The sequence below is a fragment of the Thalassophryne amazonica genome, chromosome 23, assembly GCF_902500255.1.
Source record: "Thalassophryne amazonica chromosome 23, fThaAma1.1, whole genome shotgun sequence".
Lineage (NCBI taxonomy): Eukaryota > Metazoa > Chordata > Actinopteri > Batrachoidiformes > Batrachoididae > Thalassophryne > Thalassophryne amazonica.
The window spans coordinates 4271981-4290941 of NC_047125.1; the positions used below are offsets into that span (position 1 = coordinate 4271981).

At 42.0% G+C, this 18961-nt stretch overlaps 1 protein-coding gene and 2 long non-coding RNA genes across 3 annotated transcripts in view; 2 read left to right on the plus strand and 1 right to left on the minus strand.

Moving 5' to 3' along the window:
- Positions 1 to 18961, plus strand: part of LOC117504818 — a 3434143-nt gene that overhangs the window by 1796600 nt on the left and 1618582 nt on the right. The window lies entirely within an intron of this gene.
- LOC117504893 lies at positions 1571 to 17184 on the minus strand. Its single transcript, XR_004558952.1, has 3 exons — positions 17174 to 17184; positions 7651 to 7781; positions 1571 to 1623 (listed from the first exon to the last, which is right to left on the minus strand). It is a non-coding gene; the product is annotated as an uncharacterized LOC117504893 (long non-coding RNA).
- Positions 5028 to 6943, plus strand: LOC117504915. The gene is made up of 3 exons (XR_004558974.1): positions 5028 to 5781; positions 6467 to 6541; positions 6631 to 6943. It is a non-coding gene; the product is annotated as an uncharacterized LOC117504915 (long non-coding RNA).

Genomic DNA, 18961 nt, shown 5'->3' on the forward strand with positions numbered 1-18961 from the left:
TCCCTGAAGTATCCCTCTCTGAACTCGTACATCTGGGATTGTTATTTGTCCCTCTTTGTGATCGAGGGTGATGGTGGTGTTCCACTTGTTCATTTGTGCTCTCAGAAAAGATCTTATTTCCTCATTGATGTTGTAGAGTTCTAAGCACCTTATGATCCAGGAGTGTGGTACACTGTCAAATGCCTTTTTGTAGTCAATCCAAGGCATGCTGAGGTTCCTCTGCCTTGTTTTGCAGTCCTCCAGGATAGATTTGTCTGTCAGTAACTGGTCTTTAGCTCCTAATCTTCTTTTGGAACATCCTTTCTGTTCATTTTCCAGGTAGCCACCAGTGTCAAGATGTTCATAAATGGCATCAGCTATGATTCCTGTCAGCCATTTGTACGTTGTTGTTAGGCAGCAGATGGGTCTGTACTTGTTGGGAAGCTGTGTTTCCTTGGTCTTTGGAATTAGGCTTGTGTTCCCTGTCGTTAGCCAGTCTGGTGTGTCCTCTTCTCCGTTTAATATTTTTGTGAAAGCCACAGCATAATGTTGGTGTAATGCTGTCAGTCTTTTCAGCCAAAAATTTGGGATTTTGTCGATGCCAGGTGCCTTGAAGTTACTGTGTTTTCAGGTGGCTGTTTAGTCCAAACCTTTTACCACACTCAGAACAGACAAATGCTTTCTGCCTTTTTTTTTTTTTTCATTTACCTTGAATTTCCTTCTACAAGAGTGCAGTGGGCCCCAGACCCGGGGTCTAAAGCTGCACCCTTAACATTACTGGCTTTGTATCCGAGGGCTCTCCTCAAGATGGTGACCCTTCCTCTTCTCAAATACTGCCTTTGATCTCCTGCCCCACTTCTCAAGTTTGAGTAGGCGAAGCAGTGAGATCTCTGTATGAAATATCATGTGTGTTTTCAGGTCGCCCTTTCGTCCAAACCTTTGACCACTCAGAACAGTAAAATGTTTTTTGTCCTGTCTGAATTCTAATGTCTTTGTTCAGAGTGTCCTTCTGTTTCTGTCCTTTATTCCCATCAGAACAGCTAAATGGTTTTCTTCTTGATTTCCTCCCCTTTTGTTGCTCTGAGTTGTTCATGTGACCAGATGCTTTTCCATATTTAGAGGCTTTAAATTGTTTCTCATCAGTGTTGCCTGAACAAACAATATTGGTATTTTTCCGACAGTTAAAATGTGACTGAAGTTTTCTGGTCTGTTTCCAGTCATCACTGTCATCAGTCTCAGTTCCAGAACTGTCTGAACTCCTGCCACTGGTATCTGGTTGTAAAAAACTGTTTGGACCCGAGTTGCTGGCTGGTTGTGGTCCTCCATCGTCCTCTCCATTAGCTTCTGCTGTCAGTGTTCTGTGTACAGATGAGCTGCTGGCTACAGGCTCAGCCTCTGTGCTCTCATCACTTCGGCTTTGATGAAGCTGTGATGACTCTGGTTTTTCATCATCATTTTCACTCTTCACAGGGACGGCAGTGAAACCAAACTTGGTGAGATCTGCCTCCTCCAGCTGCTGAAGCTGCTCTCCCTGCTGAATTATCCACAGCTTCTCTTCTTTAATGTCCTCCTGGTCAACACTCAGATTCCATTCCTGGTGTTCAGGGAGAGTTTCTTCTTTAATCACCAACAACGGCTGCATGTCTGCAAAGAAACAATACAATTAATTTAACAATAAATGTTAGTGACAACACTCACTAAAATAAAGTATCAGTGGTGAGTTTGACCTGATGACAGTAAGTTATTGCACTGATGGAACTGATAAAGTGGAAATGTGCAGCAGGATTTGTTTTAAATTTCACAAATTGTAATTCACATCCTTGTCTTCCACAAATGACTACTGCAGTGTTTTATTTTCTGGATTGCTATAAAATAGTGTAGGATGTCTACAGATGGGACAGAATTACCTTGCTCGAGTTTTAATGAAAACCAGGAGGTTTGATCTCAGACATTCTGGCTTCCCTTCACCGACTCAAGGACTAGATTTCAAGATTTTGTTAGACATTTCAGGCTCTAAACCAGAGGTCTCAAACAGTCTTCTGAGACCTTCTCATTCAAAGTGATGTTAATCACTTTGAGCAGGTGAAATCAGTTAATCAGTGAAATCACCTGCTGGAGTGGGTGGTTGCACAGAAAGCCTGCACCCTCTCGGCCCTTTCTGGAACCGGTCATGAACTCAATTATCGTGCTGAACTTGTTCAGCCTTATGTGCCTCCTCATGCCCTGTGGTCCTTGGATGCAGACTTGCTCTGTGTCTCAAGGGTTAAAAGGGAAGTCAGCAGGCTTCAGAGCCTTTTTTTTTTGCTGTGGTCGTATCAACATCAACTGCGGGCGCCGTTCTTCCCCGACGCCTTGCTCTCTGCCTCTGATGCACTTACCGAGTGCATGGGCTCGGTAAATGCCACAGCAGGTCACTCACACCCCCGTGTCTGCTGTGCAGCCGCAGACACGGCTCTGTCTACTGAATGGAGGTGCAGCCAACTTGGCACAAGTCCAGAGACTATGCTCGCTGTTTTGATGCGGAGCGGCCGGTGACATCTGTTGCTTACAAGGAAAGACTTCTTGCGGCAAAATCCGCAGCACCGCACGTCTCGGTAATCCGAGCGGCAGAGCTTTGTGGCCGCTGAGAGAGGTTTATATCTTTTTAATGACTTGGATTCTTTGCGTGTCTCGCCTCCGTACCCCACGACGGTAACACCGGAGGTGAGACAGTAGATTTTCAATGCGACACCACTCAATTAAACGGGCGTATGAAAAAGTCCCCAAAAATAATTTTCAAGCACAAATAAAAGAAATGTGTACTCACCAAGCGTACCGCAAGACAATATGAAGTTTTGAAAAAATTAGATCCTTCCATATAAGACAAGAAAAAGAAGAAAAAGGTGCAGATGCAAACTGACGTAAATCCACAAATTACAGTTGGCGCGTGCAATGCATGCTGTGCTGGGATAGGGTCTTCTCCCTGACATCTCGGCAGCGTCCCGGATGTGATGACAGTTCTGTGGAGGGTTGAATTTTAGCTGTAAATTTGTCATTTTAAAATGAAGATTTCTCCGTTGAATGACAGATCTGGGCTTGCAGATTTACTTTACTACATTCAGAAGGATCTTATGTGTAAATATAAGTCATTTTTTGGTCCAAAGATCTGACTGCATTTATTTCAATGCAGGTCTACTTTAACAAAGACTGTTTCTGGGACCAGATTTCCATCACAACCTCTCTTTCTCTTTTTCAAACACACACATTTGTTGTGTTTGAAAACACGTGTTGCCTTTAATTCTGATGTGTGCCATTATTACAGTAAACAAGTAATAATTGTGGACTAATTGCTGTCTGAGGTAACTGGAGTGTAAACGTTATTTCTCCACTGTGAGATCAATAAACTATACCTAATCTAACATTTCTGCACACGTCCACATTTACACTATTCAGGTCGACATGTCACATCTGGTCACAAAGCCGGCTATTAATAGTACGAAGTTACCAAGGAAAAGTTCCCCAGTTTGGGTTGTTGATGGGAGCTGTAGAAAATAATGGATTTTATTTATTGAAGTCATGTTGATCTGAATTAACATTGCAGTGATTAATAAATTCTGTGAGTAAAGATAATTATTCTTGGTTTGCTTATAACCAGAGCTGCTCTTACTCGTGTACAACAGGTTATTGATGTTCACCTTTTACTGACAAGCATTGGATCAAAATAAACCAAACCTCTACATGCCAGAATACACAAATCACTAGGGTTGGGTACCGAAACGCGGTGCCAATAGAGCACCGGTTCCGACGTAAATGGTAGTAACAAGACCGAATAAGAATGAAAATTTCGGTGCCTCATTTTGGTGCCTGACTTTTTTTTTCCATGAGCTGAAAGGGGGCAACCGACCACAGTGTTCCGGCGTCAACCTGCGTGACGTCAGCGCCGCATTAGCTGATGAGAACTGATAGCAAAAGGATCAATAAAAATGCCGAAGGCGAAACGCTCCAAAGTTTGGCTTCATTTTACACCCAAGGGCAACGACTCTGCGACGTGCCACAGATGTCAGAAAACAATTGCATGTAAGGGAGGTAACACATCAAATTTGATGAAACATCTGGCCAGTCACGGAGTTTATTTGAAAGCTGAACAATGCACGGTGTTTGATAAACTGCGCGACGTTTCACGGCCCAACACTTCGGCAGCAGGAGCTGCAGGGCAAATTGAAGAAAGTCCCACTCCCAGCCCTGCTAGTGTGGCGTTGCACATCACCGATGATGACGATGACAGCAGCCGTTCCTCTTCAGGTAAGTTTAGTTTAATGCCAACCGCAAATCTTGATTATTAAGTGTCTTAGGTTAGCATTAGCAAGTACTGTTGCATTTTAACAGCGTGTGTCTATTAGCCAGGCGTTAGACACTGTCTAACACCTGGCTATGTATAGTTCCACTTAGTGTCTGCTGACGTTATGCTTAACATGAATCTCATAACAAGTACTGTATGTATGCAAAATGTACGAGATTGAATGCGCATTTTGCACAAGATTGAATGCGCAATTTTGCAATTGCATAGGAACAACACATAGGTAAGCTATAGCTCAAGACTGTAGGCCAGTTGTACGTGACCTGTCTCGATATACCTGTCTCGAGGCTACACTATTAAATATTTCTGCTCAATGTCTGCTTAAAGCAAAAGTCTGAATATATGTAAACAAAATGTTGAACTTTCAGTATATTTACATCAGTATCAATTTTCGTTTAATGAGTAACAGGTGTATATTATTAACTATTTTGATAGTAATGTTTTTATTTCTGGCTTTCAAGTAACCACAGTGACTCCTTTCACCCTGGCTAAGAAGAATGCACTACCCAAGGAGAAGGTGGAGGAAATCCACAGGGCAGTCACCAAATTTGTGGTGATGGGGCTTCATCCATTTTCCACAGTGGAATCACTATCTTTTAGGTGAAAATGTGGTAGATATTAAAATAGACTAAAATATATATATATATATACACACACATACATAGTTTTTTGTTTTGTTTCTTTTTTTTTTTGAAGGGAGATGAGCATTGCCCTGAACCCTAAATATCAACCACCATCCAGGGATGACCTATCCAACACCTTAATACCTGCATGGTATTCTGTTGTGAAACAGAATGTCATCCAACAGCTTGCACACGTCAGCAAAACTGCAATTACTTGCGATGGATGGACCAGCGTGGCACAGGACCACTATCTGACAGTGACTGTTCACTACATTTACAAGGGCAGCATCCAGCAGAAAGTTCTGAGCACTGAAGCAGTTTATGAGGCTCAGACAGGGCTAGTGGTGGCAGAGGAAATCCACAAAATTCTTGAGGAGTTCAAGTTGACTGGAAAAGTCCTTGCTGCCACAGTTGACAATGCAAGCAACTTGGATGTTGCACTGAAAAATTTAAAATTTTTAAAAGTTGGATGCTTTGCCCACACACTCAACCTGGCAGCACAGAAGGTGTATGGCATCCAAGCTGTGACCAGGTGGTGTGCAAAGATCCGTGCAGTGGTGGTGTGGTTGAAGCGCTCCACCATGAGCAAAACTGTTTTGAGAGAGAAGCAACGACTCCTCAGTAAATAGCATTAATATAATCATGATACATTTAAATATAAGAAGTTGTTTATTGTAATTCAAATGTCTGTGTTTTAGATTTGCCAGAGCATAATGTTATCCTTGATGTGAGGACTCGCTGGAATTCTCTGTACATCATGGTTGAGCGGTTTGTGGAGCAGTTCCCTGCAATCCAGGCAGCTTGCCTCGATCACAGGCTGAGGAAGCCAATGGAGAGGGACAGGTGAGGTGATAGACAGGAGGGTCCCTTGTAATAATGTCAGTTTAACTTTTGTAATTATTTTCATTCATTTTTTTATTATTGTTTATATTCCATAGACTAGAGCAGCTCACTGACAGTGATTTTGAGAAGGTAGAGGAATTCATGAAATGCATGAAAGTCCTGTACACCTCAACCCTCTGCGTGTCAAGTGACAAGTCCCCCACATGCAGCCAAATCATCCCAATCCTCACAAAGCTGGAGGCACGATATTTACCCACAGATGATGACAGTATGTTTGTGGCTGCTATAAAAGAGAAGGTCTGGGGAGATCTCGAAAAAAGATACCAGGTACTATCTATTTGCAGCCAATCTCTATGTTCACAAAGAGAGAAGCCAAACTACACAATTTTTACTACTGGACACTAAATCATGTTTTCATTACAGGATAAAGAAATTCAGAACTTCCTTCAGGAGGCCACACTGATGGACCCTCGCTTTAAAGGCAAGCTGGGAGGTGGTGTTACAGAAGCTTGGGATAGGCTTGAGAAAGCAACGATTGACAGTGTCACGGCAACTCAGGTATTTTACAGCATATTTGTCAGAGACAGTGGGCTAATTGCTCATCTTTTTCATATGCTCTATGTCTATGTTACAGTTTCTTTAACTAAGTATTTCTGTTTTGTGGGTAATCGGTTTGTGTCTGCAGCTTCCACTAGAGGACCATCATCAGAGTGAGGCAGAAGTAGGTGGTGATGGTGAGGTGGAGCAAGAGGACACACATGTAAGTGCAGTCATATACTATTTATCTTGTCTACAATGATGATGAATAGTTGTTTTTTGTGTTCTACTAAACTTGTTTGTATTTTGCAGCAAAGAGGAGCTCACAGGATGTCAGCCTTGGAGCAGTTATTTGCGGATGAAGACCGGGAACTTCTCCACACAACTATGAGCACAAGCAGTGCCCTCTCTATCACGGAGCAGGTCAAGAAAGAGATTGAGCTCTACAAAGGCATGCCAGCAATCACATCTGGACAAGACCCTGTGGCTTGGTGGTGGGGTAAGAGGGATACCCTCCCTAATTTGTCTGCCTTGTCAGAGGTGTATTTGTGCGTGCAGGCCTCCTCAACCCCCTCTGAGAGGGTTTTCTCCTGTGCTGGACATGCAATTAGCCAGGAAAGATGCCGTATATTGCCAGAAAAGGCCAATATGCTGATATTCCTGCAGAAGAACTGCAATTGAAGAACTGAAGTTATTTATATGTGCAATAACTGTTTTATAATATTTTGTTCCATATTTGTGTTATATTTATATTAAAGTGATTGTTCGGGTTATTGTTCTATTTGATATTATGGACATTTTATTTTATATTTATTATTATCATATGTTTTATTTATATTGTTTAAAGATTTACAACAAGTTAATATTATGTTTCAATTTTATTTAAGAATAAAAGGGTATTGTTTTTTTTGACAAAGTGTGTGCAGTTCATTTTTTTTTTTTTTTAGTACCGAGTAGGCATCGGTATCGGATAAAACCCAACCGACACCCAACCCTACAAATCACTGCCACCAGAATCCTTTCAGTTACCTTTGTTCATTTCTAAATTCAAAGTCGCTGCTGATCTTGGACAAAGGGAGATGAAACACTGAGAACGGTGACGTCACTTTCCTTCAGTAAGAAATTATCCAGAGATTTTACATGCATCTTTCATCAAAATCCTCCTCATCCTGTTGTGTAAGTATTGACAGAATCTCTGGAGGAATACCAGAAGAGTAAAATATTTGACTGTTACAATAACACATTATAAAGTATCAATAACACAAAGCTGAGTGAACAAACCTGTTCTGTAGGAGAGATTTGGAGGATTAAAAACAGCAACCAGCCCTTTACCTCTTTTGTTCTCTTCTTTTAAATGACACATTTCTTCTTCCTGGTCTGTGATCGTTCCCTCATCAGTAGGTGTTTGCTGTAGTTTCAACGTGTCCCTCAGCTGCTGGACTTCAGACATGTTTGTAGAAAGACTTTAAAACACACAAAAGAAAGAGAGAGTCAACGACCAAGTGGAGGAAAGACTAAAAACAGGCCGATTTAATCATCTGCTGCTGCTCTGCTGCCCAGGCTGACCAATCACAAGTGTGAGACAATACCGAAATGTCCCTGTGCTGGGACAGACGTTCTAAAGCAAGAGACACCAACTCTGTTCCCAGACATCACCAGACATGAAAGTTTTCCTTAAGTTCCGGTCACACAGCACTAAGGAAGGACAACAAAGCCCAAACGAAAGTCCCAAATCTGGACTTTCGTTGGCATCATTTAACCTTCGCTCAGCTTCGTTGCTGCAGCTGGCACTTTGTCACAGTTTTTAAACTCATAAAATTTGAACGAATGCTGCCAACAACCGTATTTTGTTTTGCTGTCGTTTTTGTCAATTTCTTATGTGTTTCGTTTTTGTAACATTAGCATTTTGTTCGACTTTGTTAATAGTCGTTCGACCTTACACGTCCGATGTATTGAACGAACACAACAACCTCTGAATTAAGTAAAGCCTCGACGAACGTTTTCATACAATAACAACAGTGTTAAGAACGTTTTATCAACTATGTACGCACGTTTCAAACATTTGTGGCTAACGTGAGTGTGCATGCAGCCTTCGTCTGACACGGACAGTTCCCCGTTACTAGTGCCATGGACGGTGATGATCCCCAGCATGGGGACGAGCCAGCCCGCCTTATCAACGAGTGCGAGATAGATGTTCTTGAGGCCAAAGTTGACGACGACGAATTCATTGTGAACATGTACCAATGGCAAAGGGGCAGCAACAGAGATCAAATCAAATCAATTTTATTTATATAGCGCCAAATCACAACAAACAGTTGCCCCAAGGCGCTTTATATTGTAAGGCAAAAGCCATACAATAATTACAGAAAAACCCCAACAGTCAAAACGACCCCCTGTGAGCAAGCACTTGGCGACAGTGGGAAGGAAAAACTCTTAACAGGAAGAAACCTCCAGCAGAACCAGGCTCAGGGAGGGGCAGTCTTCTGCTGGGACTGGTTGGGGCTGAGGGGAGAGAATCTGGAAAAAGACATGCTGTGGAATAGAGCCGAGATCAATCACGAATGATTAAATGCAGAGTGGTGCATACAGAGCAAAAAGAGAAAGAAACACTCAGTGTATCATGGGAATCCCCCAGCAGTCTAAGTCTATAGCAGCATAACTAAGGGATGGTTCAGGGTCACCTGATCCAGCCCTAACTATAAGCTTTAGCAAAAAGGAAAGTTTTAAGCCTAATCTTAAAAGTAGAGAGGGTGTCTGTCTCCCTGATCCAAATTGGGAGCTGGTTCCACAGGAGAGGAGCCTGAAAGCTGAAGGCTCTGCCTCCCATTCTACTCTTACAAACCCTAGGAACTACAAGTAAACCTGCAGTCTGAGAGCGAAGCGCTCTATTGGGTTGATATGGTACTATGAGATCCCTAAGATAAGATGGGACCTGATTATTCAAAACCTTATAAGTAAGAAGAAGAATTTTAAATTCTATTCTAGAATTAACAGGAAGCCAATGAAGAGAGGCCAATATGGGTGAAATATGCTCTCTCCTTCTAGTCCCCGTCAGTACTCTAGCTGCAGCATTTTGAATTAACTGAAGGCTTTTCAGGGAACGTTTAGGACAACCTGATAATAATGAATTACAATAGTCCAGCCTAGAGGAAATAAATGCATGAATTAGTTTTTCAGCATTACTCTGAGACAAGACCTTTCTAATTTTAGAGATATTGTGCAAATGCAAAAAGCAGTCCTACAAATTTGCTTAATATGTGCATTGAAGGACATATCCTGATCAAAAATGACTCCAAGATTTCTCACAGTGTTACTAGAGGTCAGGGTAATGCCATCCAGAGTAAGGATCTGGTTAGACACCATGTTTCTAAGATTTGTGGGGCCAAGTACAATAACTTCAGTTTTATCTGAATTTAAAAGCAGGAAATTAGAGGTCATCCATGTCTTTATGTCTGTAAAACATTCCTGCAGTTTAACTAATTGGTGTGTGTCCTCTGGCTTCATGGATAGATAAAGCTGGGTATCATCTGTGTAACAATGAAAATTTAAGCAATGCTTTCTAATAATACTGCCTAAGGGAAGCATGTATAAAGTGAATAAAATTGGTCCTAGCACAGAACCTTGTGAAACTCCATAATTAACCTTAGTCTGTGAAGAAGACTCCCAATTTACATGAACAAATTGTAATCTATCAGATAAATATGATTCAAACCACCGCAGTGCAGTGCCTTTAATACCTATGGCATGCTCTAATCTCTAATAAAATTGTATGGTCCACAGTATCAAAAGCAGCGCTGAGGTCTAACAGGACAAGCACAGAGATGAGTCCACTGTCTGAGGCCATAAGAAGATCATTTGTACCCTTTACTAATGCTGTTTCTGTACTATGATGAATTCTAAAACCTGACAAACTCTTCAAAAGATGATCAGTTAGCTGTTTTACAACTACCCTTTCAAGAATTTCTGAGAGAAAAGGAAGGTTGGAGATTGGCCTATAATTAGCTAAGATAGCTGGGTCAAGTGATGGCTTTTTAAGTAATGGTTTAATTACTGCCACCTTAAAAGCCTGTGGTACACAGCCAACTAATAAAGATAGATTGATCATATTTAAGGTCGAAGCATTAATTAATGGTAGGGCTTCCTTGAGCAGCCTGGTAGGAATGGGGTCTAATAGACATGTTGATGGTTGGAGGAAGTAACTAATGAAAATAACTCAGACAGAACAATCGGAGAGAATGAGTCTAACCAAATACAAGCATTGCTGAAAGCAGCCAAAGATAACGATATGTCTTTGGGATGGTTATGAGTAAGTTTTTTCTCTAATAGTTAAAATTTTATTAGCAAAGAAAGTCACGAAGTCATTACTAGTTAAAGTTAAAGGAATACTCGGCTCAACAGAGCTCTGACTCTGTCAGCCTGGCTACAGTGCTGAAAAGAAACCTGGGGTTGTTCTTATTTTCTTCAATTAGTGATGAGTAGTAAGATGTCCTAGCTTTACGGAGAGCATTTTTTTTTATAAAGCAACAGACTCTTTTTCCAGGCTAAGTGAAGATCTTCTAAATTATTGAGACGCCATTTCCTCTCCAACTTGCGGGTTATCTGCTTTAAGCTGCGAGTTTGTGAGTTATACCACGGAGTCAGGCACTTCTGATTTAAGGCTCTCTTTTTCAGAGGAGCTACAGCATCCAAACTTGTGCTCAATGAGGATGTAAAACTATTGACGAGATAATCTATCTCACTCAGAGTTTAGGTAGCTATTCTGCACTGTGTTGGTATATGGCATTGAAGACCATAAAGAAGGAATCATATCCTTAAACCTAGTTACAGCGCTTTCCGAAAAACTTCTACTGTAATGAATCTTATTCCCCGCTGCTGGGTAGTCGATTAAAGTAAATGTAAATGTTATTAAGAAATAATCAGACAGAAGGGGGTTTTCAGGGAATATATACTCAACAAAAATATAAACGCAACACTTTTGGTTTTGCTCCCATTTTGTATGAGATGAACTCAAAGATCTAAAACTTTTTCCACATACACAATATCACCATTTCCCTCAAATATTGTTCACAAACCAGTCGAAATCTGTGATAGTGAGCACTTCTCCTTTGCTGAGATAATCCATCCCACCTCACAGGTGTGCCATACCAAGATGCTGATTAGACACCATGATTAGTGCACAGGTGTGCCTTAGACTGCCCACAATAAAAGGCCACTCTGAAAGGTGCAGTTTTGTTTTATTGGGGGGGATACCAGTCAGTATCTGGTGTGACCACCATTTGCCTCATGCAGTGCAACACATCTCCTTCGCATCATCTGTGAAGAGAACACCTCTCCAACGTGCCAAATGCCAGCAAATGTGAGCATTTGCCCACTCAAGTCAGTTACGACGACGAACTGGAGTCAGGTCGAGACCCGGATGAGGACGACGAGCATGCAGATGAGCTTCCCTGAGACGGTTTCTGACAGTTTGTGCAGAAATTCTTTGGTTATGCAAACCGATTGTTTCAGCAGCTGTCCGAGTGGCTGGTCTCAGATGATCTTGGAGGTGAACATGCTGGATGTGGAGGTCCTGGGCTGGTGTGGTTACACGTGGTCAACGGTTGTGAGGCTGGTTGGATGTACTGCCAAATTCTCTGAAACGCCTTTGGAGAGAAATGAACATTCAATACACGAGCAACAGCTCTGGTTGACATTCCTGCTGTCAGCATGCCAATTGCACGCTCCCTCAAATCTTGCGACATACAGATTTGATTCATATGTTTTTACGTCAGACAAGCTTGAACCCTCGTGCGCATGCGTGAGTTTTATCACGCCTGTCGGTGACGTCATTCGCCTGTGAGCACGCCTTGTGGAAGGAGTGGTCCCGCCCCCTCGTCGGATTTTCCTTGTCTGGAAATGGTGGAATGATTTTGACTTTTTTTTCCCATCAGAATTTTTTCAGAAGCTGTGCGAGACTGACACCTGGAAACCATTTGACAAATTTATCTGGCTTTCGGTGAAAATTTTACGGGCTTCACAGAGAATAAGGACTGTTAACTACAGCTTTAAGGACGGCTTTAAGGACGCTTGGCGCGCTGCACTCCGAGCTGCGACGACGAGGCAGAAAACACCAAATCATTTCTAAGCTGATGGCTTTGTGGATACGAGACCATCGTGTGCACTTTCTCTGGTTATCACAAGAGCTGGACATCAGCCATTTTCCGGCAGATTTCACTTTTAACAAGAGATTTTGTCATGGAAAGCCGCGCGGAGGCTTCGTGCGTCACGACCGATTTGCTGTTTGAGCGAGACAAAGGAACACCTCCGTTTCGGCGTGTCAGAGGACAAGTTAGGACATGCCCAGCTCGCCACAATTTCTCTGATACTTACTGGACTGGTAAGCATTAAAAGCCGAGATAGAAGTGATGCCCAGATTTATAACAAATCTGAACTGAAGGCCTGCCTTGAAGATGGCACAATAGGCCTTCCTGACCCACGGCCACTCCACATGACACAGAAGCCGTACCATTCTCTTGGGTTGGAGATGATGCCTTTGCTTTGTGTCCTACTCTGATGAAACCATACGCTTATCACCACCTCACAGACTAAGAACAGAGCTTCAATTACAGACTGCCACGTGCAAGAAGAGGGTAGAAAATGCACTTGGAATTCTAGCAAATTGGTTCCAGGATCTCCTGGCGACAATGCACAACCTGTATGGTGCTCCATAATCTTATGCGGAATAGATGCCCCGACCTCCAGAATAACATCATTGATCTTGAAGATATCCCCACTCGGCAGTTGGTGCCTGGAGCGTGGAGGCAAGGGAACGATCTGCAGGATATAAAAATCCATAGAGGGCACAATACTGCAAATAGCGCTGGCAAGATCCAAAGGAACTTACTGAAGTATTGGTGCAATTCCGAGGTGGGTGCAGTGCCATGGCAGAGAGAAATGTGCCACATTTGAACATTATGTATAATTATATGCACATTGTAAGTTGGAACTCATGTTTAAATTTGTTCATTTGGCAAAACTGATTTGTTAGACGACATGAAAATTTATTATGTTATAAATAATAAAACTGTTATCAACATTCGTTAAATTTTCTTCTGTCTTTACTGAACAACATATAAAAATTATTGTAACTTATGTGTAATAGGACTGAAAAATACTTATTTTTTTAATGAAAATGATTCTAAGTTGTGTTTACCAGGACAGGAGTGGCTGCAGTCCTCGGACAGGCAGGACAGTGTGTCGTGGCTTTGTGTGGTGGTGAGGTGGTTGCTGTTGGAACTTCTGTTGTTGCTTGACCCGATCCTCTTCAGCTCCATTTTCATATTTTGTCAACACCCGGCAGATTTCATCCTTTGCTTTTCTGTAGCTCCATTCCGACATGGTGTTTAAGGAGTCCCGGACATAGGCTGCGAAGGCGTTCCTAGCTGTGCTGGGGTGCTGCTCTTTACACTTTTGCAGTTCTTCCATGCGGGCCCGACTCTCCTCCGCTCGTTCCTGCATTAGCAGTAACATTCGGTCCATCTCGCCTTCTTTGATACTTCGCCTTCTTGGACCAGGTGAAGTGGAAGTCCTCGGTTCGCCTTCAGAGTCTACGTCTGCGGCCTCCTGTGCAGCAGCAGCTTCAGCAGCATCCAAGATGCCCGAGTGCTCAAGGATAACAGCCTCCACCTGCCTGTCTCTCCACCTGCAGAGACAAAATCAGAAACAAAGGTAAGTTTTATTGGAAGTTTTAAAAAACATGTAATTAATTAATGTAATAAATTTAGGTAATTAAAGTAATGTTTGTACTTGCACTTGGATGCCATTATGAACTATTGCCAGTTTGTCCAGATTTCAACATCTCCTTCCCCGACTTCCCTTTGCACTTCTTGATGAGTCGAGTTTTCGTGTCACGAACGCTCTTAAACACGGTTGCCGACAGGTTCAGCTGCAAGTAGAGAAAAGTACACAATTTCTGGTGACTGGTGGTTGGCTCTCACTGCGGTATTGTATCACTTCCTGTTCCGGAGCACTGCGGTGTTTTTCTGTATCTGTTAGCTGTTTAATCTGCGCAGTTAGATTGATCTAGTTATCTAGATTACGATTTGTCTCCCAGTGTAATCTTTACGTGCCTCAACTAAAGCACTCCTTCTGCTGAATCACCTCTAAATTATTTACACATTATTCACTTTGCGTGTTTTTAGGAATCCGCTAGCTTAGCGTAGCTACTAGCTCTTAGCCGATTTAGCATGGCGGCTTCTCCTGTCTCTCCCGCACTTTTCTGCTCTGGGTGTGAAATGTTTAGTTATTCCTCGGCCTCCTTTAGCAGTAACGGTACTTGTAATAAGTGTAGCTTATTCGTAGCTTTGGAGGCCAGGCTGGGCGAATTGGAGACTCGGCTTAGCCGCCGTTAGTTACCCCCTGGCAGATCCCGAGCAGCCGGGAAAGCAGGCCGACTGGGTGACTGTGAGGAGGAAGCGTAGCCCTAAACAGAAGCACCGTGTACACCACCAACCCGTTCACATTTCTAACCGTTTTTCCCCACTCGGCGACACACCCGCAGAGGATCAAACTCTGGTTATTGGCGACTCTGTTTTGAGAAATGTGAAGTTAGCGACACCAGCAACCATAGTCAATTGTCTTCCGGGGGCCAGAGCAGGCGACATTGAAGGAAATTTCAAACTGCTGGCTAAGGCTAAGCGTAAATTTGGTAAGATTGTAATTCACGTCGGCAGTAATGACACCCGGTTACGCCAATCGGAGGTCACTAAAATTAACATTAAATCGGTGTGTAACTTTGCAAAAACAATGTCGGACTCTGTAGTTTTCTCTGGGCCCCTCCCCAATCGGACCGGGAGTGACATGTTTAGCCGCATGTTCTCCTTGAATTGCTGGCTGTCTGAGTGGTGTCCAAAAAATGAGGTGGGCTTCATAGATAATTGGCAAAGCTTCTGGGGAAAACCTGGTCTTGTTAGGAGAGACGGCATCCATCCCACTTTGGATGGAGCAGCTCTCATTTCTAGAAATCTGGCCAATTTTCTTAAATCCTCCAAACTGTGACTATCCAGGGTTGGGACCAGGAAGCAGAGTTGTAGTCTTACACCTCCTCTCTGCAGCTTCTCTCCCCCTGTCATCCCCTCATTACCCCATCCCCGTAGAGACGGTGCCTGCTCCCAGACTACCAATAACCAGCAAAAATCTATTTAAGCATAAAAATTCAAAAAGAAAAAAACAATATAGCACCTTCAACTGCACCACAGACTAAAACAGTTAAATGTGGTCTATTAAACATTAGGTCTCTCTCTTCCAAGTCCCTGTTGGTAAATGATATAATAATTGATCAACATATTGATTTATTCTGCCTTACAGAAACCTGGTTACAGCAGGATGAATATGTTAGTTTAAATGAGTCAACACCCCCGAGTCACACTAACTGTCAGAATGCTCGTAGCACGGGCCGGGGCGGAGGATTAGCAGCAATCTTCCATTCCAGCTTATTAATTAATCAAAAACCCAGACAGAGCTTTAATTCATTTGAAAGCTTGACTCTTAGTCTTGTCCATCCAAATTGGAAGTCCCAAAAACCAGTTTTATTTGTTATTATCTATCGTCCACCTGGTCGTTACTGTGAGTTTCTCTGTGAATTTTCAGACCTTTTGTCTGACTTAGTGCTTAGCTCAGATAAGATAATTATAGTGGGCGATTTTAACATCCACACAGATGCTGAGAATGACAGCCTCAACACTGCATTTAATCTATTATTAGACTCTATTGGCTTTGCTCAAAAAGTAAATGAGTCCACCCACCACTTTAATCATATCTTAGATCTTGTTCTGATTTATGGTATGGAAATAGAAGACTTAACAGTATTCCCTGAAAACTCCCTTCTGTCTGATCATTTCTTAATAACATTTACATTTACTCTGATGGACTACCCAGCAGTGGGGAATAAGTTTCATTACACTAGAAGTCTTTCAGAAAGCGCTGTAACTAGGTTTAAGGATATGATTCCTTCTTTATGTTCTCTAATGCCATATACCAACACAGTGCAGAGTAGCTACCTAAACTCTGTAAGTGAGAGAGTATCTCGTCAATAGTTTTACATCCTCATTGAAGACAACTTTGGATGCTGTAGCTCCTCTAAAAAAGAGAGCTTTAAATCAGAAGTGCCTGACTCCGTGGTATAACTCACAAACTCGTAGCTTAAAGCAGATAACCCGTAAGTTGGAGAGGAAATGGCGTCTCACTAATTTAGAAGATCTTCACTTAGCCTGGAAAAAGAGTCTGTTGCTCTATAAAAAAGCCCTCCGTAAAGCTAGGACATCTTTCTACTCATCACTAATTGAAGAAAATAAGAACAACCCCAGGTTTCTTTTCAGCACTGTAGCCAGGCTGACAAAGAGTCAGAGCTCTACTGAGCTGAGTTTTCCATTAACTTTAACTAGTAATGACTTCATGACTTTCTTTGCTAACAAAATTTTAACTATTAGAGAAAAAATTACTCATAACCATCCCAAAGACGTATCGTTATCTTTGGCTGCTTTCAGTGATGCCGGTATTTGGTTAGACTCTTTCTCTCCGATTGTTCTGTCTGAGTTATTTTCATTAGTTACTTCATCCAAACCATCAACATGTTTATTAGACCCCATTCCTACCAGGCTGCTCAAGGAAGCCCTACCATTATTTAATGCTTCGATCTTAAATATGATCAATCTATCTTTGTTAGTTGGCTATGTACCACAGGCTTTTAAGGTGGCAGTAATTAAACCATTACTTAAAAAGCCATCACTTGACCCAGCTATCTTAGTTAATTATAGGCCAATCTCCAACCTTCCTTTTCTCTCAAAAATTCTTGAAAGGGTAGTTGTAAAACAGCTACCTGATCATCTGCAGAGGAATGGTCTATTTGAAGAGTTTCAGTCAGGTTTTAGAATTCATCATAGTACAGAAACAGCATTAGTGAAGGTTACAAATGATCTTCTATGGCCTCAGACAGTGGACTCATCTCTGTGCTTGTTCTGTTAGACCTCAGTGCTGCTTTTGATACTGTTGACCATAAAATTTTATTACAGACATTAGAGCATGCCATAGGTATTAAAGGCACTGTGCTGCGGTGGTTTGAATCATATTTGTCTAATAGATTACAATTTGTTCATGTAAATGGGGAATCTTCTTCACAGACTAAAGTTAATTATGGAGTTCCACAAGGTTCTGTGCTAGGACCAATTTTATTCACTTATACATGCTTCCCTTAGGCAGTATTATTAGACGGTATTGCTTAAATTTTCATTGTTACGCAGATGATACCCAGCTTTATCTATCCATGAAGCCAGAGGACACACACCAATTAGCTAAACTGCAGGATTGTCTTACAGACATAAAGACATGGATGACCTCTAATTTCCTGCTTTTAAACTCAGATAAAACTGAAGTTATTGTACTTGGCCCCACAAATCTTAGAACATGGTGTCTAACCAGATCCTTACTCTGGATGGCATTACCCTGACCTCTAGTAATACTGTGAGAAATCTTGGAGTCATTTTTGATCAGGATATGTCATTCAAAGCGCATATTAAACAAATATATATGTAGGACTGCTTTTTTGCATTTACGCAATATCTCTAAAATCAGAAAGGTCTTGTCTCAGAGTGATGCTGAAAAACTAATTCATGCATTTATTTCCTCTAGGCTGGACTATTGTAATTCATTATTATCAGGTTGTCCTAAAAGTTCCCTAAAAAGCCTTCAGTTAATTCAAAATGCTGCAGCTAGAGTACTGACGGGGACTAGAAGGAGAGAGCATATCTCACCCATATTGGCCTCTCTTCATTGGCTTCCTGTTAATTCTAGAATAGAATTTAAAATTCTTCTTCTTACTTATAAGGTTTTGAATAATCAGGTCCCATCTTATCTTACGGACCTCGTAGTACCATATCACCCCAATAGAGCGCTTCGCTCTCAGACTGCAGGCTTACTTGTAGTTCCTAGGGTTGTAAGAGTAGAATGGGAGGCAGAGCCTTCAGCTTTCAGGCTCCTCTCCTGTGGAACCAGCTCCCAATTCAGATCAGGGAGACAGACACCCTCTCTACTTTTAAGATTAGGCTTACAACTTTCTTTTTGCTAAAGTTTATAGTTAGGGCTGGATCAGGTGACCCTGAACCATCCCTTAGTATGCTGCTATAGACTTAGACTGCTGGGGGGTTCCCATGATGCACTGTTTCTTTCTCTTTTTGCTCTGTATGCACCACTCTGCATTTAATCATTAGTGATCGATCTCTGCTCCCCTCCACAGCATGTCTTTTTCCTGGTTCTCTCCCTCAGCCCCAACCAGTCCCAGCAGAAGACTGCCCCTCCCTGAGCCTGGTTCTGCTGGAGGTTTCTTCCTGTTAAAAGGGAGTTTTTCCTTCCCACTGTAGCCAAGTGCTTGCTCACAGGGGGGTCGTTTTGACCGTTGGGGTTTTTACATAATTATTGTATGGCCTTGCCTTACAATATAAAGCGCCTTGGGGCAACTGTTTGTTGTGATTTGGCGCTATATAAAAAAAATTGATTGATTGATTTTGGCATGTTAAAATATTGTAAATACACACACTTTGAAGAGGAACACAACTCTGTTTATTTAATTCTGCCACACATGAACTAACAGACACGACACCATCCTGATGAC